The sequence below is a fragment of the Elgaria multicarinata genome, chromosome 6 (assembly GCF_023053635.1).
Source record: "Elgaria multicarinata webbii isolate HBS135686 ecotype San Diego chromosome 6, rElgMul1.1.pri, whole genome shotgun sequence".
NCBI lineage: Eukaryota > Metazoa > Chordata > Lepidosauria > Squamata > Anguidae > Elgaria > Elgaria multicarinata.
This window is the reverse complement of record NC_086176.1, coordinates 40128265-40155312: the sequence shown is the minus strand read 5'-3', so window position 1 is coordinate 40155312 and position 27048 is coordinate 40128265. Positions and strand designations below refer to the sequence as shown.

The following is a 27048-nucleotide window of genomic DNA, read 5'->3' as shown; positions in this document are numbered from 1 at the left end:
TTTACAGATAGGATTTTTATTTATTTATTTTGATAATGCCTAAAGAGCTCTATGGAAACTAGGGATGTGCTCCGCTTCTAATCAGACTGGCGAATTAGAAGCAGAGCGGGGTGCTTCGCCTCCCCTTAAAGTGGAGGCGAAGAGGATTGGGGGGCCGGCGGAGAGTTGCGAAGAGGATCGAGGTGAAGGCGGATCCTTCAACTCGATCCGGAGCTCCGCAAGAAAGGTAAGTGGGGTTTACCGGGCCCTGCTGCTGTCGCTGTCGCCCATGTGGCGACAGCGGCAGGGCACGGTAACCCCCCCTCCCTCCTCTCCCTTACCTACGTCCGCCCGCGGACCCTCAGCTTCTTCAATTGAGCCTGCGGCTCAACCAGGAAGTCCAGGCCGCACTTGCGGCCCAGACTTCCTGGTTGAGCCACGGGCTCAATTGAAGCAGCCAAGGGACTGCAGGCGGACGTAGGTAAGGCCCCCCTCCCCCTTGGTCCCTTACCGGGCTCTGCAGGTAAGGGAGAGGAGGGAGGGGGCCTTACTTGGCGCCACTCCCCTCCACTGCGGAGCTCCAATTCAGAGCCGGAGCTCCGCGGCGAAGAGGAGAGGACTATGGGCGGAGCGGAGCGGGCCGATCTGAAATTTCCGTGCACACCCCTAATAGAAACACATTCTTTAGGCATTATCCAAAAATCCCCTGAAGTTGCTATTTGACCCTAAAGATGCTTTGTGTTAAGAAATTGCTATGAATGTTTAAAAACAGACCTACACTAAACCCCTTAGACAACTCTCCAAAAGTTGGAGATCTCCCCAATGAGGCTCGCCTGGTGCCAACATTGTTATCTTTTCGCCACCAGGTCAAGACTTTTCTCTTCTCCCAGGCATTTAACAGCATTTAGCAACATATGCTATTTTTAATGGACCCTAGAACTGTTGCTGTTGTTGTTTAAATGGATACTGTTGTTTTATACTGTTGTTTTTTATATTTTTGATGGTTTTAAATTTTGTATACTTTTTTAATGTTCACTGTTTTTAACTTTTGTAAACCACCCAGAGAGCTTTGGCTATGGGGCGGTATATAAATTTAATAAATAAATAAATAAATAAATAAATGGATTAGAATACGGCAGAAGTGCCCCTAAGTTAGCAGGTCTGACATAGCATGTAGTAGCCCGTGGAAAGTTCTGCAGGTGTTGGTGTACCACTGATTGTGTTTCCTTCAGCAGTAGGCCTCCAAATGAGGGCATTCCAGGTGGTCTTGGATCCAAAGCCCCACTCACTCCCCTGACAGGGTGACAGCCATTTCATATGACACCCTGGAAAGCTGGGAATTTTCATTGACAATAAAACCAATGGTGTTTTTTAAAAAAGAAGAAGCCAAAGGACTAACAAACCCCACCCTTCTCCACACTGAATATACACACGTCTCCCACCCTGGCTGGAGCAAGACAACAAGGCTTTGAAAGTGATGGATTAGCAGACCACCACCCCTTCCCCGCATACACTCATCTTCATTGGAAGAAGATTAATTTTTGGTAGGTGCAACTTGTCTTGCAGGGGTTAGAAAAACTGTCTCTGCTAAAATTCCCACTTCTACACAACTGTCCTCTCTTCATTGTATTATTCTATGTTGAATACAAATAAGTAAAATTATCTGAGATGAGTTTCTCTTTCAAAGAATGATGGTGATGATGATGAATCTAAAAGCTAATGAAAACACTCACAGATTCCTGCTTGGACATAACTCAGAATGGAACTCAGCAGCAGATCCTAAAGCACCAATATAGTGCCAGGTTCAGGAAATTATTTATTGCATCTACTTGAGGATCACTAACGGCAAGAAAGGTTTGCCGACCAAACTACTGATTACCATATTCATCAACTGTTCTTTTTTCGTGTGTTGTACACATGTTGCCAGAAACACACTCATCAAATATTGCCAGAAGCATCAAGTGCATCCTAAAACGTCCTTCATTTGAAATGGCATTCTATTAAACCTGGTGCTGAGCAAGAATCCAAGTTGACAGCAATGAAGGATGCAATGAATGCTAACTCTTGATTTGTGAATAATAAGAAGTTATTTGCTAAAGAACAACTGTGCTCTAAGAATAATGGTTTGGTGTGTGTGTACTTTGAAACTATAAATCTTGTTCCTTATACACAACTCACATGCAATCAAACCACAGACTGTCTACATCAGAATGTGCTCCAGTAACAGTTCTAAAACATACTAATGATTAGAAGAGAAGACATCTTTTCATTTATGGCAAGGAGAGGCTGGCACTTTGAGGGATGTAAAGTTTACACTAAGACATGGGCCAAGATGTTTTTCAGTAACTGTATCTTGAAATGGCACAGTAGCTTAAAAGTTAGAAAGACATATAAACCTATTCATAACTTCCGTGTATTTAAGAATGTTTGTGATCTGCCTCAACTTAGCTAAAGCTTGCTATTCCCTTAGATGGACTGAGCAATAAAAATGTATTCTTTAATACAAAATTTGCATTGTCTGGCTTGAGAGAAGTTTCATGGACCCCTACCCATACATTAATTCTTGAAGCACAAAACACTTGGTAAAGGTTTCTAAATCCATCAGTGAGTGGGATGTGTCTTTTGAAGCTGTTGTATTCTTTCTTGATCAGTTGAGTCTCAGGCCTTAGCTAGACATAAGGTTTATCCCGGGATTGTCCTGGGGTCATCCCTATTTACTTTGGGATTATCAAAACAATGCTTGCTGACACTTCTTAAGGACTCAAGAGACACTGTTGCTGTTACAAGCCTTAATGACTACTTCCTAAGTCCTTAAACTTCTACCCCAGCCAAATACACTCACAACATTACAGCACACACAGAACATTACAGAACATCAATGGTTATATATTATACCATTGTATTCCTATCCCAGCTTATCCTGCGGTAAGGCGGCACTGTGGACTTAATGTTCTTTTAATGACATATAGTGAAGCGATGTGTAGTACATTTGTTTACTCAAGTGTAGCTGTGCTCAGCCCTGATTTGGATTGGGACTGCAGTGCTTGAGGAAGGGGGTTAGGATCTCCCCAGTGTGCAAAGTCAGCGTTGTGCCATAATTCCGTCACTTGATGGCACTGTCTCATTAAACACAATGGAGCCTTTCTGAGAAGGGAAGTTTCCAATTCAAAATCTCTTGGCACGTGTAAAGAAGCATGTTGTGAAGGTGAAAAGACTGTGGAGCACGAAAGCCCCGGTAAGACTGCAGGATTTTCCCTGTGTGTCAAGAAGCCCAGCCACAACCTCCCAAATGGGAAAGTGTTAAAGCCATCTCTGCTTTAAAACAAATAAAACAAAACTTCTGCTTTCTTATTGTCCCAAGCTAAATTGGTGAGAGAGACCCAGAAGTAAAATGATCTTTTAAAAAGAAGCCAAACATATTATTATCTGGAATCTGAATCAACTGAATCTGGGATGGGGGAGGGGGAGAAGAAAATGATCAAATATGTTTCAAAAATTCAAATCAATTCTCCTAATTTGTCTGGTATGTTGCATGCCCACTCATAGCAGTAACAAAATCACTTTTGTTCCTTTGGGAAAGGGAACAAAAGAAATAAGTCATCAGGGAAAATGAACCAGGTAGAAAATCTCATGTATGTTTTTTGTCACAGTGTGGCTGTGTTATGTATGTCTGTGTCTTGACTTCAGTTTAAGTCATACTAATCCAGCAACAATCCCCATCTCATTAATACAGATTAGATGATGTCAATATATATTCATTCTGTGTCCCATGGCTGACTCTCATTTCTTCCTGTTCCATAATGTGAAAAATATTTCTCACTCACAGAATTGCTATATTTTGTATGCATTCAAGACATTTCTCCTTTCATCATCATATTCCAGAAGCTAGAATGAGGGTGAGCTCATTTTCAATATTTACTATGCGCCAGATTTCATGTGATCAATAGAGCTTACGCCCATGGAAGTGTGCAAAGATTTCCAATTCATCCAGAAATGAATGTTTAGCCTAAAGAACACTGGTGGTTGTCGGTGGAAGCCGTGAAATCAGGAGAGGGGCTAAAAATTTGAATGTGGGTTTTTAAATTTTTAATGTTCACTTTTTCAAGATGGTGAAGGTTCCTTCTCTCATCTCTGCTTAAAACTAAATCTAAACCTATTACAAGTGACAACTTGGTGTAGAACTTATCAGTTGTGCTGTCATTCCTATCCAAATAAGACCAGAATGTCCCACAGTAACTATGGACATGTTTACACCTAACGGGCTCAATTGAAGCAGCCAAGGGACTGCAGGCGGACGTAGGTAAGGCCCCCCTCCCCCTTGGTCCCTTACCGGGCTCTGCAGGTAAGGGAGAGGAGGGAGGGGGCCTTACTTGGCGCCACTCCCCTCCACTGCGGAGCTCCAATTCAGAGCCGGAGCTCCGCGGCGAAGAGGAGAGGACTATGGGCGGAGCGGAGCGGGCCGATCTGAAATTTCCGTGCACACCCCTAATAGAAACACATTCTTTAGGCATTATCCAAAAATCCCCTGAAGTTGCTATTTGACCCTAAAGATGCTTTGTGTTAAGAAATTGCTATGAATGTTTAAAAACAGACCTACACTAAACCCCTTAGACAACTCTCCAAAAGTTGGAGATCTCCCCAATGAGGCTCGCCTGGTGCCAACATTGTTATCTTTTCGCCACCAGGTCAAGACTTTTCTCTTCTCCCAGGCATTTAACAGCATTTAGCAACATATGCTATTTTTAATGGACCCTAGAACTGTTGCTGTTGTTGTTTAAATGGATACTGTTGTTTTATACTGTTGTTTTTTATATTTTTGATGGTTTTAAATTTTGTATACTTTTTTAATGTTCACTGTTTTTAACTTTTGTAAACCACCCAGAGAGCTTTGGCTATGGGGCGGTATATAAATTTAATAAATAAATAAATAAATAAATAAATGGATTAGAATACGGCAGAAGTGCCCCTAAGTTAGCAGGTCTGACATAGCATGTAGTAGCCCGTGGAAAGTTCTGCAGGTGTTGGTGTACCACTGATTGTGTTTCCTTCAGCAGTAGGCCTCCAAATGAGGGCATTCCAGGTGGTCTTGGATCCAAAGCCCCACTCACTCCCCTGACAGGGTGACAGCCATTTCATATGACACCCTGGAAAGCTGGGAATTTTCATTGACAATAAAACCAATGGTGTTTTTTAAAAAAGAAGAAGCCAAAGGACTAACAAACCCCACCCTTCTCCACACTGAATATACACACGTCTCCCACCCTGGCTGGAGCAAGACAACAAGGCTTTGAAAGTGATGGATTAGCAGACCACCACCCCTTCCCCGCATACACTCATCTTCATTGGAAGAAGATTAATTTTTGGTAGGTGCAACTTGTCTTGCAGGGGTTAGAAAAACTGTCTCTGCTAAAATTCCCACTTCTACACAACTGTCCTCTCTTCATTGTATTATTCTATGTTGAATACAAATAAGTAAAATTATCTGAGATGAGTTTCTCTTTCAAAGAATGATGGTGATGATGATGAATCTAAAAGCTAATGAAAACACTCACAGATTCCTGCTTGGACATAACTCAGAATGGAACTCAGCAGCAGATCCTAAAGCACCAATATAGTGCCAGGTTCAGGAAATTATTTATTGCATCTACTTGAGGATCACTAACGGCAAGAAAGGTTTGCCGACCAAACTACTGATTACCATATTCATCAACTGTTCTTTTTTCGTGTGTTGTACACATGTTGCCAGAAACACACTCATCAAATATTGCCAGAAGCATCAAGTGCATCCTAAAACGTCCTTCATTTGAAATGGCATTCTATTAAACCTGGTGCTGAGCAAGAATCCAAGTTGACAGCAATGAAGGATGCAATGAATGCTAACTCTTGATTTGTGAATAATAAGAAGTTATTTGCTAAAGAACAACTGTGCTCTAAGAATAATGGTTTGGTGTGTGTGTACTTTGAAACTATAAATCTTGTTCCTTATACACAACTCACATGCAATCAAACCACAGACTGTCTACATCAGAATGTGCTCCAGTAACAGTTCTAAAACATACTAATGATTAGAAGAGAAGACATCTTTTCATTTATGGCAAGGAGAGGCTGGCACTTTGAGGGATGTAAAGTTTACACTAAGACATGGGCCAAGATGTTTTTCAGTAACTGTATCTTGAAATGGCACAGTAGCTTAAAAGTTAGAAAGACATATAAACCTATTCATAACTTCCGTGTATTTAAGAATGTTTGTGATCTGCCTCAACTTAGCTAAAGCTTGCTATTCCCTTAGATGGACTGAGCAATAAAAATGTATTCTTTAATACAAAATTTGCATTGTCTGGCTTGAGAGAAGTTTCATGGACCCCTACCCATACATTAATTCTTGAAGCACAAAACACTTGGTAAAGGTTTCTAAATCCATCAGTGAGTGGGATGTGTCTTTTGAAGCTGTTGTATTCTTTCTTGATCAGTTGAGTCTCAGGCCTTAGCTAGACATAAGGTTTATCCCGGGATTGTCCTGGGGTCATCCCTATTTACTTTGGGATTATCAAAACAATGCTTGCTGACACTTCTTAAGGACTCAAGAGACACTGTTGCTGTTACAAGCCTTAATGACTACTTCCTAAGTCCTTAAACTTCTACCCCAGCCAAATACACTCACAACATTACAGCACACACAGAACATTACAGAACATCAATGGTTATATATTATACCATTGTATTCCTATCCCAGCTTATCCTGCGGTAAGGCGGCACTGTGGACTTAATGTTCTTTTAATGACATATAGTGAAGCGATGTGTAGTACATTTGTTTACTCAAGTGTAGCTGTGCTCAGCCCTGATTTGGATTGGGACTGCAGTGCTTGAGGAAGGGGGTTAGGATCTCCCCAGTGTGCAAAGTCAGCGTTGTGCCATAATTCCGTCACTTGATGGCACTGTCTCATTAAACACAATGGAGCCTTTCTGAGAAGGGAAGTTTCCAATTCAAAATCTCTTGGCACGTGTAAAGAAGCATGTTGTGAAGGTGAAAAGACTGTGGAGCACGAAAGCCCCGGTAAGACTGCAGGATTTTCCCTGTGTGTCAAGAAGCCCAGCCACAACCTCCCAAATGGGAAAGTGTTAAAGCCATCTCTGCTTTAAAACAAATAAAACAAAACTTCTGCTTTCTTATTGTCCCAAGCTAAATTGGTGAGAGAGACCCAGAAGTAAAATGATCTTTTAAAAAGAAGCCAAACATATTATTATCTGGAATCTGAATCAACTGAATCTGGGATGGGGGAGGGGGAGAAGAAAATGATCAAATATGTTTCAAAAATTCAAATCAATTCTCCTAATTTGTCTGGTATGTTGCATGCCCACTCATAGCAGTAACAAAATCACTTTTGTTCCTTTGGGAAAGGGAACAAAAGAAATAAGTCATCAGGGAAAATGAACCAGGTAGAAAATCTCATGTATGTTTTTTGTCACAGTGTGGCTGTGTTATGTATGTCTGTGTCTTGACTTCAGTTTAAGTCATACTAATCCAGCAACAATCCCCATCTCATTAATACAGATTAGATGATGTCAATATATATTCATTCTGTGTCCCATGGCTGACTCTCATTTCTTCCTGTTCCATAATGTGAAAAATATTTCTCACTCACAGAATTGCTATATTTTGTATGCATTCAAGACATTTCTCCTTTCATCATCATATTCCAGAAGCTAGAATGAGGGTGAGCTCATTTTCAATATTTACTATGCGCCAGATTTCATGTGATCAATAGAGCTTACGCCCATGGAAGTGTGCAAAGATTTCCAATTCATCCAGAAATGAATGTTTAGCCTAAAGAACACTGGTGGTTGTCGGTGGAAGCCGTGAAATCAGGAGAGGGGCTAAAAATTTGAATGTGGGTTTTTAAATTTTTAATGTTCACTTTTTCAAGATGGTGAAGGTTCCTTCTCTCATCTCTGCTTAAAACTAAATCTAAACCTATTACAAGTGACAACTTGGTGTAGAACTTATCAGTTGTGCTGTCATTCCTATCCAAATAAGACCAGAATGTCCCACAGTAACTATGGACATGTTTACACCTAAGGGTGTAGAGAGAGGGAGGGGGGAGGATCACGGACTTACCTGCTTCCATGATCCTCCTCCAGTGTCTAGATAGCAGTGTGACATCCCGGAAGGGAGGAGGGATATCATGGCTGCCTTTTTTCTTTTTTTCTTTTTTTACAGCAGAGGAGTCATGCACAGCCGTGATCCACAAAAACAGGTAAAAAACAATAACTGCACCCCAACCCCCCCCACCATCCTAAGGATGTTGAAATTGCTGCTGCCCCTTGGGCACAGAGCCACCCCATGCAGCTCTGTGTCCATTTCAGGCCCTGGAAGCATGCGACACACCAGCCACGGTTCTCGGGATGGTCCCGGGACGGCAATGAAAATCGGGGGTCATCCCTGCCTGCCGCCGGGATTGCCTGTGCATCATTTGGACACACATGGATGACCCAGGGATGACCCCAGGAAAAAGGCATGGTGTAGACATGCCCGGTGTTATATCACAACACAGCATACTGTCCATGGGGCATGGCCCCAATTTAGCTCTATGCCAGGCCATTGCTTGCAGGGATGGTTTGTTTTTGTTTTTAAATGGAGAGGGACCATTGGAGTTTGTAAAAAAAAAAAGCAAGTTAAAAAGTAAGGCCCACCCACAATTGCTGGGTCTTTCAGGCACCCAAAGGCCAGATAAAGGAGGAAGGCACAGAGTTACAGTTCAACTTTACTTGCAATCTTAATTGCACCCAAAATATAGGGTATGCATGCATTTGGAAGAGGTTTGTGGAGCTCTATTGGCAAGAAGTACTTAAACAATGTATGCTTTGCATTAAATTGGACATTAGAGGGATGGTATATTGGTTTATTTATATGAGTTGAAAAAATAGGTAGGTGAGGTTGCACTGGGCTTTAAGATGTTTTCTCACAGTTAAAACCCTATTTCAGAACCGATCAGTCTGATTCTCGATAAAGCTAAAACCCAATTTGGAAATGGGCAAGCATATTAGGGCTGCTATCTTATTCACACTTGCTTGGGAGGAAGCCCCATTAAACCCTGTCTGACTTGCTGTTGAGCAAATGTACATGGCATTGCGCTGTACATGTTTCCTTGGGGATTAATCAGGCATGCAAATAGGAGAAATTCAACTAAAAGCACAAGGACTGACTAAATCACACAATTCTGGCTTCAAGTGGAGACCCAGCTCCAAATTAGATGTGACATTTGTCATTTAGTTTGGCCTTGTATAGTTGATTTTTAAAAAACAAAAACAAATAGTGTATCAGTGTCACTCATCATAGTCCTGATTGGAATCACATCCCTTCTATGCCTGCTATTTGCAGTGTGATGTAAAACTCCCATTGGCACCAATGGAGGCTTTTCTTCCACTGTGAATAGCAGGTAGGGCAAAGGGTTGTAGCTCACTTACTCATGCTACAATTGCAGTGTGGGCTCATCTACGCCTGCAGCCCTTTAGGGAATGGGGAAGGATGATCACGGAGTTTTCCACTTCCAGGATCATCCCTCAGGGGCCACCTGCCACTAAATTGCCCCGGAAGTAAAGAGGGAAGTTCTGGGGTGCTTCTTTTTTTAAAAAAAGGAGACATTTGTGCAATTGTGCAGGTGCGATCCTGCACGAAGGTGAGATTTTGTAAAAAAAACACCCAAGAACAACAAACTCAGTGCTGGAAGACACTGAGTGCCATCCCAAAGATTGCAAAAATGCTCTTCCCCTCCCCCCTGATGCCCATGGACTCCCCCCGCTCAGCTCCATGTCCGTTTCGTGAGCCTCGCTACTCATGGGGAAGAGGGAGGACCCTAAGAGGGAGAGCCACACTACCCACAGAGCTCGGGATAGTCCCAAGATAGCAGAAAAAAATGGGGGGGTTAAGCAGTCCCAGCTATCCCAGGAGAGCTAAGTGCTCATCCCCGGTTCACCCCGGGATCAGCTGTGTGTCATTTGGATGCTCAGGGACGACCTCATGACCACCCTGGGGTAAATGGCAGGTGCAGATTAAGCCTTTGTCTCCCCCACCACCACCATATATACACTAGCTATTTATTTTTGTTAAAAAAAAAACCAAAAACTACGCATGGCCAAACTAAATGTCAAATCTAATTTGGACCTCAGAAGCCCCTGATTTGCACCACATTCCTCAGTATGTGTCTAGCTCATTAATGTTTTTAAAAACGCATGCCCAGTTCAGTGGAGAATTGAGTTTGCTCAATTACTGATCGTGCCAGAAGCCTCCTGCTGTATTTTTGTATCTTTCTCTGACTATTTTTGTTTTTAAAAATCCCAGTAATTTATGTTTATTATAAATCCAGAGAGGAAAGAAAACCCTACTGTTAAGAATCTTCACATTTGGAAGTCTAACAGTATCTGTTTCAAGGAACATATTTACTTTGCTTTAACAATGTACTCTTTGGTTCTGATGGGTATTCAGAAACTGTTTCTTGTCAAGTTAAAGTTTAGATCTTATTGAAAAGTAGGTCAACACTACAGCTTTCTGTGCTTCTATCAGAGGGTCTAGCAACTGCTGAAAAATGTTGTTTTTGATGGCATGATCTTTAATATTTAACTACTTCTTCATACATAAATTGGCTGCAAATGGTAGATGATCACATTCTTTCTGATCTGTCGGTCTACCTATGTTACCTCAAGCAACCTATATTTCTCCCACTTGTATGAAGTGGGTCGGCCTTGAAGTAGCTGATGCTATCAAGTTCAGCAGTTTTATGAAATGCTTACAGTGCAATATTTACATTTGTGTGCAATGCTGGAAATATTTTTGTTGTTACTGTTGAGAAAATCCGTTTTCTTATATTCTCCGTGCACACACACACAAACATAATATGAAAAATACAATCAATCCATGTTTATGCTAAATCTCTGGATGTCTTAAATGGTGTAATTGAATATTACCATTTGGGCCCACCCCACTGTGGAATAACAGTGCACACACCCCGAGGGGCCGATCTACACCAAGCAGGATAGAACACTTTTAAAACAGTATGAAAACGGTATATGTAATGTGTCCTGGGCCTGAACAGTTGTCATAACCCTTATAAACTGTTATAAGCAGTAGTGTCGATCCAACTCTCCTTGACCTGGATATGTGGCATGCAAATGGGGGTCCCAGATAAACAGGACCCTAGCTAGCCTCAGAAACCCTTACAACATACCTGTAAGATAGTATTATTGCCCGCATATTGCAGAGGGTTGAGTCTGAGAAGCTGAGGCTTGCTTAAAGCCACTTAGAATGCAATCCTATGGAAGATGCTCTCAGGGCCCTCCATCTATCCAATGCCCTTTCAGGAAATGGCTGACAGTGTGGGACAAGTACAGAGGCCTTTACAGACTTCCATCCTTCCAATTTAGGTATTTTCAGATACACATGCTTTGGAACTGCCTTACCTCTTGGAGGGAAGGACAAGAATGGAGAGGTTCATGGATCTAGTGGATCCATTTCTCTCTTTTTCTCCCTCCATCCACCTTCCCACCTGCATTCTCCCACCTCACCACCCTTCCAAGGTCACTGCTGCAATCTCTGAAGAGGAGCTGCCCCAAAGCTTTCTACAATGGTTGCAAGGGGGAGGCAGGAGTGGGAAAATTTGCTTAGGTTTTCCCCTGCCCCCAGAGGTCATAAGTGTGTCTACACCCCACTGTGAACCATAGGACTGCTCTGTTAATGTGTTTATGGCCATTGTGATTTTTGAACTGGTGACTTATTAGTTCACAACACACATAATTCACCAAAACATTATACCAGTTCTCAAATGTGGAACCAATTAAAGGTACTAAAGAATAAAGTTACCATTAAATAAAGAATATACCATATTAGCCCCCCTTTTTGTAAACTAAAGGTCATTTTTTCATCTTGATGCTTTGTAAATATACAAACATTCATGTTAAATAAAATTATACAGTTTGGGCTATGTATTATATATTGGGAAGGAAGAGGTGGGCTAATACAGTTCAAGAAATAATCCAGAAATCAATCTAATACTAAAAATGGAGACACACACACACACACACACACACAGAGAGAGAGAGAGAGAGAGAGAGAGAGAGAGAGAGAGAGAGAGAGAGGAAGGAAGGAAGGAAGGAAGGAAGGAAGGAAGGAAGGATTCTAATACTATCATGGAGGGGGAAACGTAGATTACATTATTTATTTTGGAAGAGAAGACTGGTTGATCAGTGGCAGTGTTTCAAGCTGTTAGCTTTGATTTCACATCCTGAAGGCAGGAACTCACATCACCACGGAGGCATATAATTGCAAAGGATTGCTTGGTTGAGTTGAATACAGTTAACTCGTTTCCAATTTTCTTGTCCTTGGGAATAAAAGCAGTCTCCTGTGCATATAATGAAAACCACAGTGAACTTTGCCCTTTGCAGTTTACCCAAAAGAAATTTTCATAAGTGTTTACTTTAGAGGAAAAAGAAAATTCCTTCATCACACCTTCTATATATGGCTGACCATATGAATGAGAGAATTAGAAGAATAGTGGTGTGACTGGGCTGTGCCTAATCTACGATCACCCGACCTTGACCTTTTTCAGAAGATATGCATGTACTCTAGAAAAACAAAATTGATCAGACAGTGCAAGGGCCTGACAGACTTGCAGTGGTCATAAAACTCTTGGGGACTTCGTGCTGCCAAGAGTAGGCATTGCAGTGCCTACAGGCATCAATGCACCTCAGCACACCTTCCTTGGCACCCACCAAGTTGTTTTAATTCTCTAACATCCCTCCCCCCAACTAACACAATTTCCTACTGGCAGATGGAATTCCTGTGCAACATGTTTTTGGCTGAAAGTGGTGGGCTGAAAGGAGTTGTTTAGCATGATGGAACTCAGCCCCCACTTCTCTCTTGTACTTTTGGGCAAGTCATTTTGTCCTTCACCATGCCGCCCATGGCAGCCATTTTTTGGTGATGCCCTGGACAGTTTCTCAAATTACCAAATATCCCCACCATCCAAAAATATTGGCCCCTGATCTAAGCCAATGGTTTTCAGGGTGTGATCCAGAACATGTGCTCTAGACCAGCCTTCTTCAACCTGGTGCTCTTCACAAATGTTAGACTACAACTCAAGCCGTCTCCAGCCATCATGAGCATGATGGCTGGGGATGATAAAACATGCTTGTCTGATACATGTGGAGGGCACCAGTATGGAGATGGTTGCTCTAAAGTAGCTCACAGAACAAAAATGTAAAGTGTAGTAAAACTGAAATCAGGAACCAGAAACATAGAGCAATGTTATAAATACTTCCTCAAAAGTAAATTCTATTATAATCAATTGATCTTCCAGTAAGTGTTGTTAGAATTGCACTTCAAGAGTATGCATTTTCCACCCAGGTGTGATTGGGTGCTTTTGGAATGGTCATGCCCACTATAGTAGCCATTTTATGAATAGCCAAGCCCTCCACCATCACGGCAGACATTTTGTGAGATCTCCCACAACAGCTCTATTTCTTCTTCCCATTGCATCCCAGTTTAGCCATGGATTCCCTGAAGAGGTTCTTGGAGTCGGCTATAGGTTAGATGAAGGTTAAAAAGCTGAAGCTTAGCCCAGACAGGAAAAGGATGCTGCTCATTAACAACTTATCAAACCAGGCCTCTGACTGTGGTAGCAGCAGCCAGTGCCATTATTCTTTGAGTAGGCAAGCCAGATAGAACTAATGATCTTGCTAAAGTTCATAATTTTCTGCTTCAGAGTACCAATTTGTCCAGCAATACTTAGGTGTATTATAAACTAAGCACCATTTCCTGACAAGTTATTCTCCAGCTAAAAATGTAAAATGAAATTCTGCACATGTGCAATCAGGTTAGTTTTCAGCTTTCCCAAAAGTAATTTATTTTTTATCCAAGCCTGGGTATTCATCACAACTCAGACAGAGCTGTGTTATGTAAAACACTGGCTTTTAAGACCATGGAAAATGTAGTCCTTGAGTTATTTGCACAGGACACAACTCAGGAAAGCAGAGTTGGGAGCAGAGCAGTTCCAAGAAGCTCCCTTATTTTTACTTAATCTCAGTAAATCTGCCCCTTAGACTATATGACTGGTAAGTTTGCTCTCCTAAGTATGCCACAGCCTTAACCTCTGGCTTTTGTGACTGATCCAGTTCTTTCTCTCCAGGCCAACATTTTTGTGATTGTCTCTTATTAGTAGAGACTGAGGGTCTGTCTAAACCTAGGGAGGGGAGGGGGAGGATCTTGTGATATGGTGATTGCGAGATCCTCCCCCTCAGTCTATATGCAGCGCGTGACGTCCTGGGAGAAAGAGGATGTCATGCCCACCATTTTGTTTTTTGTTTTGTTTAAAAAGATCCCGCTCCACCCCCAATGGGCACAGAGCTTTTGAAGAGCTCCGTGCCCCATGCCCAGTTCCTGGCTCCTCGCGTTTACTCGCAAGGAGCCAGGAAGAGACTGGGACAGCTGCCCACACGTCCAGCAGTCTCAGGACGATCCCGAGACTGTGGGAAAAGTTGGGATTAAAGCTGTCCTGGCTATCCTGGGGGAAGGGAGGTATCATCCCTCCCTGCCCCCGGGATGCCCTGTGCATCATGTATATGCACAGGGATGATCCCAGGGATATTGCCAGGTCTAGACATGCCCTGAGGTTCTAGTTAAAAAGAAGAAGAAAAGTAGATCATGGAAGCTTGAATATGCCCTGGATTACAGTCTAGCATTTGACAAAGTATGTGATACCCATGTAAAATTATGCTGTTTTAACATCAGTTAGTGCCAGTGATGGTACCACTTCTAAAGAACTGGAATGAGCAATATCAAAGCAAACTGATTCCTTCAACAATATTAAACAATAATAAAACTGGCTCCACAGTTGAATCCAAAATTCACTATACTGTTCAGAGGCAGTATGTGTGTATTGGGGGTGGGGGTGGGGACTCAAATCATATTTGTGTATGTGGCGTATGTCTCTCCCTGTGTGTGTAATTAATTCTCCAGCATTTCAGGTGGAGCTTGAACAAGAACATTCTCAGAATAGTTATCAAAAAGTATTTTCTAACCAATTTTGGCCCAACTCTATGAAGAATATCAGAAAACTGTGAACCTCTCTTCATATATTACAGTATCTTATGGTTTGAACTATGTTTCAAACTACATTACATTTATTAATATTCTACTCCTGACTATACAAACATCTTATAAACAGAATGAGATTTTTTTAGGTATAGAAATTTACGAGTTCCTAATGCCCTAAAGTGATACTTTTACTTTTTATATTTCTGTTCTTCATGTCTGGACCTGTCTCATTAATATGCAATGACAATATGGAAAGGAAAGGAAAGGATTTTTAAAAAAACAAATAAGGTTATAAATTAACACTATTGCACTAGCCCTTAGTTTATAACTTAACATTTTCAAGATCTATTGAAAAGTTTTCAGGACATGAGCTATAGTAGCTGAACATGAGAGATTATCTACATTTTATCTTCAGAATTAAATCTCTAGTTATATTGTCTCATCATAGACATTGTTAGCAACAGCCTTTTCCTGGAAGAGAAGTTGCACTTCATGCGCCAGAATATCCATAAACTGATCAGAGCACTATATTCTATAATTTAATTTTCATTTGAAAGTGAATCCCATAATTTTATAGACTTAATGGCTTGGGAAATTATTATCGGGAACAATAACTTAGTACTGACCTTTTCCAGGCTACCTGTTGTTTTGATCGGTTTAGGTAGCAATACCTTTAATTGAATTTGTCAGCAACAAAAAAATATGTCTTCTAACAGATGCTAGCTTAATGTTTTATAATTATTGTTATTACCCCAGATAAATATTTAAGCAAAGAAACAGTGGGAGTATAACAAAGTTGCGCACACTAATGCAAGGTCAAAGTAGCAAACAGAGGTGACGTCCTGAGCCCTGAAGATTGGCACACAATTGTCATTGTCAAAGTCTCAACCATGTCATTGACCTGGTTTGCACAATTAAAGCAAGCTACCATAGCTTTTTAAAAGCCAGGGTGGCTTGTTTAATTCTGGGGCACTGGGCACCATTAGCCTAATTACCCGCCCCAGCGCAGGTTGTTGTGGCATCCAAACAACCCTCAAATAACACATGACCTGTTGTTGGATTGTTTGAGGGTCTCCCCCCTCAAAGAAAGAATGGCATACAGGTTCAGACAACATGATAACCCCCTGAGATAGGTAATTAGGCTAATGCCGCCTGGCATGTGCCACAAGCTACTGTGACTCAGGCCTTAGCTAGACTGGGCTTTATCCTGGGGCGAACCTCGGGATTGTCCCTGCGCATCCACATGACGCACAGGGGATCCCAGGATCAGGGAGGGATCATCCCTCCCTTGCCCCAGGACAGAGCCCTCCCCTTTGGGCCCACTTTTTCCATGGTCCCAGGCTAAGCCCGAGACCGCGGAACGTGTGGCCCGTTGCCGCAGTTTGACCCAGCTTCACACGATTCTTCACACAGAGTTTGGAGCTGTGCGCCATGCATGGGGCGCAACGCTCGTCAGGAGCACTGCACCCATTGGGGGTAGGGTGGGGGGAGTGGGAAAAGTAATTAAAATTTTAAAAAAACTTACCTTGAGCGCACGAGCATTCATGCACTCCTTCTTTTTTTAAAAAAAAGGCAGGCGCAATGCCTCTCCTCCTGAGGTCATCACACCTCACGTGTAAACGAAGGAGGGATCTCGCATTAATCACAACGCGAGATCTTCCCTCCTGCATCACGGACTATGAGGTAGGTCTAGCTAAGGCCTAATTTAAACCATGGTGGCTTGCTTGATCGCACAAACCAGCCCAGTGTGTTACTTACAACTGCAGAAAAAAGCTATGCCAAAAGTTAAATTTAGTCCATGGTGGTTCATATAACGACCTGGACAGCACAGACGGAAGTAGATCAAATTTAGAATTGGTTTCTTTTTATCATGGTGTCTTCATGTGGAAAATAGTTGTATGTATCTTTTCTGAAGCAGCAAAGGCTCAATTTTTTTTGCTATGAGCTGTGAAATTATTAATAAACCTTCCATTGTCAGCAACCTATTCTAGTAGTCTCCTGCATAAATAAGTTTTTTATTTGTTTGTGTTAAACCTACAAATATAGGTCCTAATTCTTGCATTACATACAAAACCTGCATCCTGAGTTTGCAGATTCATTGGAGTAATCTTATTTGTGAATTATGTTGCCAAAGTCAGAAGCTTGCAATACAAGCCATATGCATAGATATTGCTACTCATATATCATATAGTGATGGCACTGTTGTTATCTGCCCCTGAAAACATGTCATTCAGCAAAGCTAGAGGAGATGGGGGAAAAGCCACTTGGAATGCAGAGAGAACTTCTCTGTAACTATTTCTATTGCAGTACTGTCTATCAGGCAATTTCCTCAGCAGTAAAACTTTGGGGACTGCTAGCCAGTGTCCCTAAGCAAGGTGGGGCAATGGCTCTGAACACCAAGATGATTATGGAGGAGGAAATTATGAGTTTTCTTAGGTTTCAGTGCCCCATCGAAAAACAGCACCATTTATCTGTTGTTGAGCAGAAAAATGAAGGACAGTTAGGTATACGCTTAAAAAGCAGGAGGAATTATAAAATCACATTTCTGTCTAGGAATAAAATACCTTTGGATCAGCCTTATACTTGGGCAAGAATGTGACCCTACTCAAGTTGATTAATGTGCCAAAGAATCATTTTACAGAGAGTCTGCTTCTTCCCCTGGCATACAAAGTGTTTTTGAAAACGTTAAAGAGAAAGTAGGCTCCTATAGGCATAGAAGCCATCTTCTATCCCATTCCCTCAGTCGGTGTTGGCCAGAGAAGACCTAAATAACTACAAATAGATTTGTAGTTTGTGTGTACCTTGTACAGCTCCTCAGTTTACTTTTAGTTTCTTTTCTGCTCTCCTGGGCTATATGATTGATTATATGGAGTAAACTATGCAGAGATATCAGAATACAATTTCCATGCCCTTGAATTTATCCCTGCATCTCCCTATAAGACATCTCTCAATTCTTCTCTTCTAGCAGCTTAGCAAAATAAGGTATATTGCCCTAGCCCTGTTCATTTGTTCCCCAATATGTCACCAAAATAAAGGGACAATTATCTCACAAAAGGGACTTACAACTCTATCCTAAAGGAAACACATTAATCAATAATAGTTTCAGTTTAACTTGGCATAAATAGTTATTCACAGTGTTGTACTTCATTAGCCACACTTTGGGCTGTATCACACCAGCATGTTATCACACTCTGTGGTCATGCCTGGTTTGCAGTTTCGCAGCACAGCGCTCAGATGATGCTGTGCCTGCACTGCAGACACCCCGCCTCTTCCCCTCCCTTTTTCATGTTTTCCTAGAGTGGGTAAAGTCTGGATTATTTCACCCAAATGGAATTAAAGCACCCTTCAGCCCCTGTGTAATGCTGTCCTCTCGCCATTTCCTTTGTTGGGGGTGTGTGCTTTGAATGGAGAACTTGCTGATGAAAAAGGGAGGGCAGGGCAGTTCTCCTCCACCAGCACTGTGTTGAATCAATGGACTTGTGCTGAGTTGGTTGAATGGACTTTTACTGGTTCAATCCCACTCTCATTGCCTGCAGAAATGGAGCCCAGCTGATGAAACATTAAATTGGTAAATTTCTAGACAACAAAGCCAGAGTGAGGGGGGTAAGCCCACACACATCACAATGTTACAGCCAATGAACTGGAGGTGACAGGAGAAGGAGCGGGGTGGGGTGGGGTGGGGCATGGTGGAGTGGAAGAACAGACAAGTATCGTCATCAGCTTAGGACGATACCACAGAGGGGCCATTAGCTTGACATGCTAATGAAATGGAGCTAGAAATTGCAGAAGGAAAATCGGGGGGGGGGAGTAGGTGTGATAGAGCCCTTCATTTAAAACTGCTGTTATCTAGACAGGAATCCAGACTAACGCATTTCCTCTACTTTTCCCCAACATGTCTTTTTGGAAAGGAAAAAAGGGAACTCCAACACACTTGAGTATTTTCAAGCCATGTAATCAGAGGGCCAATGCCTTGGCTTTTAAATGAATATATATATATATATATATATATATATATATATATATATATTACGGAATCAGAAAATCAGATTTATTCAGTATTCATATGTGGGCAAAGAGATATTTAGTCCTAAACAATGAATTATCTTCAGAATAGGTAAAAAAATAATCCACCCTGTGTTTAAGATATTTAGGGATGACTATGAATAAATCCTCACCATCATTTAAATTAGCTTACAGTCATGCAATTAAATTAGTTTACAGTCATCTAAAAAACAGGGTGAGTTGTTTTTAACTTATTCTGAAGCTAATTGATTGTTTAGGGATATATGTCTCTTTGCTTGCTTTTCTTGTAGTTCTGTAGACTGCAGAATTTCATAGACTTCATTTTACTAAGTTGTGCCCAATTTAAATAAAGTAAACTGTTCAGAAACATTTGATATAAGCAGGGCTAATGACAACACTAAATTTGTCCACTCCATATAGGCACTCTGTGTTACACAGACTGTGTATGTGCTTTGTAAGACAGAGGTCAGTAATAAAGAAATGACACACAGAACATTGGGTTTAAACAGGGCCACATTTTATTAAAGATCTGCAAAGGGGGAACCTAAAGGGCATCCAGTCTGGCCTGGTTTTCAGACCTTTCTGAGTAGGGCAAGCTATTCATGTCCCGTGGGTTGGAGCTGTACAGTTCGCCCTCCCACAGGCTGGCCCTTTTGGGGTAGGGAGACCTTCTGGTGTCACCCCAACCCAGGCCACAAGGCTCAAGGTGGGTGAGAAAGGTTGGCCTCAGAGGTAACCCTTATCTCCCAGCCCGGCCATGGGGCTCAACACTGGGAGCCCTCAGGAATTACCAGTCACTGCAACAGTGCCTGTGAATGCTCACCATTACAAAATCCCTCTGGATGCCCGTTCCTTCCTGCCTATCATCAAATGTGACCAAATTAATAAGCAATGCCAAATCAACCTATTTATACTCCCAGGCTGTCTTACAGTGTGGAACAGGCAAAAAAACCCTCATGAACAATTTAGAACATGAGCAAAAAATTCCTGCTTGGCCCCGAATGGCGACCAGAGAACTCACACTGCATACAGGAAGGGAGGGAGGGAGGGAGCTGTGTGAACAAGAAGGAAAGTGGGAGGGGGAGGTGCCTCTTTGTAGGCCAGCATTATACCCCTCCCCACTTGGTGGCACCAACTACTCAGAGCCAATAGCGGAAGGGCTCATCTCTATTTTTCCCCTGCTCACAAATGCTTCCCCACACCCAGGATGTGCTGGGTGTGGCAGAATGGCATGCATATATATATATATATATATATATATATATATATATATATATTACAATGAAAAATATTGATTTGATTTATTAGCTAAATAAGGGGAAAATCTAGTGCTCATGTAATCTATATTTCACTCTCAGAGAGCCAATAAACAACATAATTTAAAGCAGAAAGTCAATTCATTTGAAATGCCTTTGCCGTTAATTGTTTTTCACATCACATAATTCATTAGCATAGGACTACGGCAACCATAAAATTATGTACCTGCAATTAGGTTTATTGGTACTTGTAAATTTTCTTATTGCCCCTACAAAGGAAGTCTACACTGCTTTCCTCTCCCTATCCATATTCTTTCTTTCTTTCATGTGTTTTTTCAAAGTGTTAGGCTGCCTTTCTGCCTAACAAAAGGACTTCAAAGTCACTTTTAATGGTAAAAAAAATCACCAAACAATAATTAAAATTATCAATAAATCCAGGGAATATACTTCAAAATTTAAAAGAGCAGCAAACGGATTCAGTCAGAACTTCTCAAAAAGCCTGATAAAACAAATAACATTTTTAATAAACTTCTAAAGACTGCAGTAGTATTGGTAGGATGGAAATCCCTAATTAAGGGATTCAACAATGCAAGTAAACCACAGAACATGCCCTGTTCCTAATGGATGAAAATATCTCTAATGAAGCTGGTGATATGCTTAACATCTTGGGGAGTGTGTGTGTTATCAGACAGATGGTCCCTAAGGTATGTATCCCTGAATCAGGCCAGTTAGTTATTTGAGGCTCCAATTCTGTACTCATCTTCCTGGAAGTAAGTGCCATTGAATTCAAAAGGGCTTACTTCAAAGTATTCATGAATAGGATTGCACTGTACAGCACCTTTAATTTAGCTTAGAAACAAACTGGCAACTGGTGAAGTTTATGAAAATCTATACGAAACCAGCAGTTAGCTCTAGTCTAGACAGAAACTGTATTGTTGCATCCTAGCAGTTCTGAATGGCCTTCCAGGGCAGCCCCAAATACATTGCATTACAGCAATCATTGTTATCATCATTTCTCATTGATTGTGTTATCGAAGAGCAAGATAAAGTGTTTCGTTGTTCTACCATGGAATTGAGGTGCACCTGATAGCCAAGTTATTTCCACCTCTCTGTTAATGCTTCACCCAGAACTAAACTACATGTTAAGTAGGGGCCTTGCTAGACCCAGCTGGATAAGCCGGCAGGGAGGCGGGGCGATGGCATGCTAACTTTAGCACGCGCCGCCCCGTCTCCTAGACAGCCGACACGCAGGGACTACGGAAGCCCTGCAGCGTCGGCCATTTTTGTTGCTGTTGTTGTTAAAGGGGCCACGTGCGCCCCGAAGACTCCGGAGAAGGTAAGTGGTTTTTTTTTCTAAAATTATCCATCCCTCCCCCCATCCCATCCCCAGTTGTCCATCCCTCAGCCCCATCCTATCCCCGGTTGTCTGTCCCTCGCCCCCATCCCATCCCTGGTTGTCTGTCCCTCGCCCCCATCCCATCCCTGGTTGTCTGTCCCTCGGCCCCATCCCATCCCTGATGTCCAGCTTCCCCCCCCCCCTCCTGCTGGTCCGGCCTTCCCCCCCTTATCTCCCCCGAGTAGCTGCAAAAAGCCACGGACCTTGCTAGACGTTAAGGCGCGCCATAAGCGACTTCGCTTATGGCACGTTAAGGGAGGTTTCAGCGTGCCTTGACCCCGGATTCCCCTGTGCGTCGTCTGGACGCACAGCAGGGAAACCGGGCCTCACAGCGCACTAAGGCCTCGTCTAGCAAGGCCCTAGGTGACCATATGAAGAGGAGGACAGGGCCCCTGTATCTTTAACAGTTAAATAGAAAAGGGAATTTCAGCAGGTGTCATTGGTATGCATGCAGCACCTGGTGAAATTCCCTCTTCATCACAACAGTTAAAGCTGCAGGAGCCTTGCAGCTCCTTGTATCTGGTCACTCAAGCTATACTGTTAGAGCTTTAACTATTGTGATGAAGAGGGAATTTCACCAAGTGCCTCATGCTTAGAAATGACAACTGCTGAAATTTCCTTTTCTATTCAGCTGTTAAAGGTACAGGGGCCCTGTCTTCCTCTTCATATGGTCACCCTAGTTAACATGTAGTTTGGCTCTGGATGAAGCATTAACAGAGAGTTGGGAATAACTTGGCTATCCCATGCCTGTCCTCCTCTTCATATGGTCACCCAAAAGTTAACACTAAATGCATAGTATGTAGCTTGGGGTTATCTTTTTATTAAGTGTAGACAGGCACCTATTATCTGATTCAGGTTGGGATCACCACACATAGGGAGACAAGGAGTAAAACTGCTGTGCATGCATATTGCTGAAACATGGGTGGTATTAATTTAATGGTAGAACACATGTGTCACCTAAACAAAGTCCTGGGTTCAAGCTCTGAAATCTCCAACAAACAGATCAGGTAGCAGATGATGAGAAAGCATTTGTGTGAGAGACTGGGAAGGTGCTAGCAATTTTGGGTTAGCTAGACAAACCCTGACTTTGTGTATAATAGCTTCATTGACTTGCCTTCGGTACAAAGCAGACAATTGGCTTTGTCGTCATAGGGTGTTTTTACAAAGTAGATTGTCAAAATATTGCAGCCAAATATACATTTGAGAATAATTTGATAATGTTTATGTCACAGATATGGAAGTTCGAAACTCTTAATGCATTACTTATGACAGACTGTCCCACTTAAAACAGTATGACATGCAATAAATGATTCATTCGTAGGGATATGCCAATCAGCAAAACCCAAGCTTGTCGAGGTTCTATGAATTCCACCTTGATACTCATTTCAACACTTGTCCAAATCAAATTGCAAGATTTGGAGATTTTTGCACAAAAAAGAGTGTACATTATTCTAAATATATGCATCGATTATGCACATTTTTGAAATGTATACATTTTTGTCCTGTTGATTAAAGCATGTGTGTGCACATATTTCAAAAGTATACATTTCCCATGCACATTTTTCAGTTATACACATTTCTGAACAGATTTTATTCTTCTGCAAATTGTATCACAAGCCTTTAAATGTATGAATTCTGACTGTGTTCAAAACTACGTTTAGTTCCGGGAAGTCCAAACTGGTTAAATTCTGCTAAAATACCAACTAAAATGAATTCCCCATACATCCCTTTACACACTTACTTCTAAGAAATATAGATATTGCTAACTAAACTACATTTCTCTTTTGTAGATAAAATATGAGCAATATATACTCAATAGAAAATTAACCTGACCTACATTCCAGTTAAATACTAGATTTTCAGGCAGGGTTTCATGGACTTCAATCAATAATTGAGTTGAAAAACACACCCTATGATTTCATTAGCAAAAGAGAGGGCTATTTTGTCATTGGTACAATGCAAAAATGGCACCAAGCAATATGAAACTGCAGTGAATTTTGCAGATGACCAGAAAATATGTATAATCAATTCCAGCTTCTAATTATAGGCAGACAAGAAAAAAATTCTTTTGCCAGCTATATTGACTGCAGTTATAAAAAATATTCCTACAAAGCTATAATAATTATAAGCAGGGACCTCTGTCTGGTCTGGGAACACTCAGAGGAAATTACCTTAATATTCTTACAGAAAAGCAGTAAGACTAAACATAGTAAATATGTAATATATTCTAACTTTAGGAATGGAATGGTTATAGTAGAGTAGACTATCCTACTATTTTTAAGAGGAGCACTGCCTCATCTCCATGCATACAAATCTAAGCTCATGCTCCATTAACTAAAATCCCTTTGTTCCATAGTCATCATCACTAATGCAATTTAAAATGCCCATGTTATCAATAAACATGCAAGGACTGGAAAAATATAAGATCCATCTACTTTCTTTATTAAATTCTCTGAATTAAAAACAGGGAGGACAAATGATGTTAAGAGTAACTTGTCCACATCACCTGAATTTAACCCCATTAGAGGAACCATATAGTGCCAACCAATGAGCTGGTCCTGAAATAAAACCAAACTTAGCAAACTCTCAGAAGTAAAATAGGATCCCAACATAGCCCAACATTTTTGTAATACAGTAATTCTCAGATATTGTTATTATGACTATTCCTAATGGAGCTTTGTGAGGCTCACCGTCCTAAAAGGAAAGCATGTTTTATTGCAATGCTGTGCTCAGTATCCACCTAATAATACTGTTTTATACACTCCCAAACTCAAATGCCTCCATCAACTTTTCATCACCATTTGTCTTAGTTTAATGGTGCTCTACAGAACTGAATATTGTCCAAACAAAACATATCTTCTTCCAGTTTCATATGTCTTCAACACCAAACATTTCAAATTTAACATCTAATCCTTACCTACTTTGGCCTTTGCTAGTTCTGACCTGACATTGACACACTGACCTTGAGGGGATCTACACTAGTCAAGTTAGAACGTGTCTTACCATTTTTAAGTGTGTGTTTGGTAGTATTTCACCACATGACGTTCAGTTTGTGACGTTTTATTGTTGTCTGTTCTCTGGTTTTTATTTTGAACTTCTCTGAAATAAGTCGTTCTATTTGTTATGATGTGGCTGATTTCATCATATTAAATGGATTTCCTGTAGTTCTTAATTAGCCAATCACATTCCTGGGGGCATGTTTATGTAATTTCCGCACCCAAAGTTAGAGCCTTTTTTTTTTCAAGCCTCTTTTTTGCAGACACTTCCAGTTTCACTTTTGGGAGGCTGCTTGCTGGATTGTTTGTAGGTGGAGGATTGTCTCTGAGAGAAGAGGAAGTGGGAGGAGAAATTGGCAGAATAGAGCAAATGGATTTCTTTTCTTAGTGTGGCCAAAAGGAATGCATTCCCACGGAAAGAGAAAAGTAAGTAAACGTTTTAAAAACTGCTATGTTTTAAATCGTTCAAAAACAAAACGTTCAATGACTGTAAAAGCAATGTGTAGACCCCCTCCTTGTTTTCCCAAGTTTAATTGGTTGTTCTTTGGGATAAGAAAGCACTTCCACATAACTTTGGCAATCATCATTTCATACCACAACTGATGAATCTTTCAACTAGTATAATATTAAATAGTAATGAAAAACATATGGTAAGCAACTTACCAATTTTCTATTTTCAACACCCAAAGATATCAGTGACTGGAGGATTAGAAATGCAAGACTCCTCAAAATTTCCCTGTTAAAGAGTAAAAAATAAAAATGTTCAATTAACATTTATAGCCACCAAACATTAAAAAGTATAACAATGTATGTGCACAGAACCTACATATAAAAACCACTGCATAAAAGCTTTATAAAGAAAAAATGTACTGTAGTTATGATGCACAATTGTGCATTTTGTAGAAGATAAAGCTCATATATTAAGTTACATGATTCCTAACACTTTTTTCAATTAAAATATTAATGCTATAATCATATAATGGCTATGACCATTTAAGAACTCTTTTGAAAACATATCTACTAATAGTTGTTCAGCATATTGCATTTTCTAATGCCAAAATGTTTCTCATCAAATACCTATGTTTCTATATACAAGGGGAGAGGCCAGGATACCTGGAATTGTGTGGCATCTCCAGGCCCCATCTTGTTCCTAGTCTGAAGGCCATACCAATAATTTTAAAGTGGTCAGTAGGCTACTTTCATAAATATGTGAATATTTTCAAATATATACAGGCACAGTCTCTACCCCCAAAGGAGAGTATGGCAGACATCTTAGAACTGGTCTCAAAAGACCAATGGTATGATCTGATCCTGGTTCTTAGACAAATCATACCCTTCTTTCCTTAATTATGTAATTGGGAATATGATGAGATCCATTTCCTTCCCAACCCTCCTTAGATCCTATCCACCTTCTTACAAATTTCCTCCCTCACATGGCTTGCCATTCTCTCTTTCATCCTGCCCACTGGGGAGCTGTATTTGGAAAAAAAAGTCTTACCATACTGTCATACTGTGAGGCGGCAAGGTATGGGCTTGGGGAGGGACTTAATTTTTTCCTGTAGGTCAGATTTCAATATGAGCCAGAAAAAGAATGTTTCCCTGAAGTGGGCATTATGAGCTACTGAAATTTATATTTCCAAGACAGAAAACATGAAATTTGGCAGGTTCACAATTAAAAACCCAGGTTGCACAGACCTGAGAATCCTAATTCCTCTCCAGCATAGAAATAATTTTGTTCAAAGTCACCTTCCACCGTCAGGAAATAAGAAGGATGCAAATTGTAAGGATATTTTAGTCTAGGAATATTGAATTGCGTGGACATAGAACGTACTTTTACTGATGCTCTCTATTTCCTTTACTGGGCACAGTGCCAATATTACAACAACTTGTTTTTCTTAAACCCCAAGGCTCTCATAATTGCCTAACCAGGAGACTAATAATGTGGATGACCTCAACAGATGATAAGAGCTACATTTTTTTCAGTGTTCTGCCAGGGGTTGCACACTTGCACTAGCTTCTCTGAAGCAAGAGAATGTACACGTTCTTCTTCCTAATATCATATTGTCAAATTACAAGACCTTATATTGTTACTGACTGAATAACTTATGAGACAGCAGTGTCTTCCCCCAATTATATGCTGACAATGAAGGCCCCTTCATGCATTACCAAATTATTTCCATGGAAGGCAGATGTGTATGTACAGTTCAGCCCCACATTCTCCAGCTCCAACCTCCCCGTATTGACAAGGAATATCTGAAGTGAAGCTGAATGCAATTAAACTGCTCAAGGCAGCGTGTGTGTGTGTGTGTGTGT

General features: G+C 41.1%; 1 protein-coding gene across 1 annotated transcript in view; it reads right to left on the bottom strand.

Annotated features, from left to right (window-relative positions):
• Positions 1-25455, bottom strand: part of PTPRD (protein tyrosine phosphatase receptor type D) — a 1062283-nt gene extending 1036828 nt beyond the window's left edge. The window contains exon 1 of the mRNA XM_063129268.1: positions 25399-25455. The gene's annotated coding sequence lies outside the window, so the exon portion shown is untranslated. The remainder of the gene's footprint in view (positions 1-25398) is intronic.
• Positions 25456-27048: the final 1593 nt, after the last annotated feature.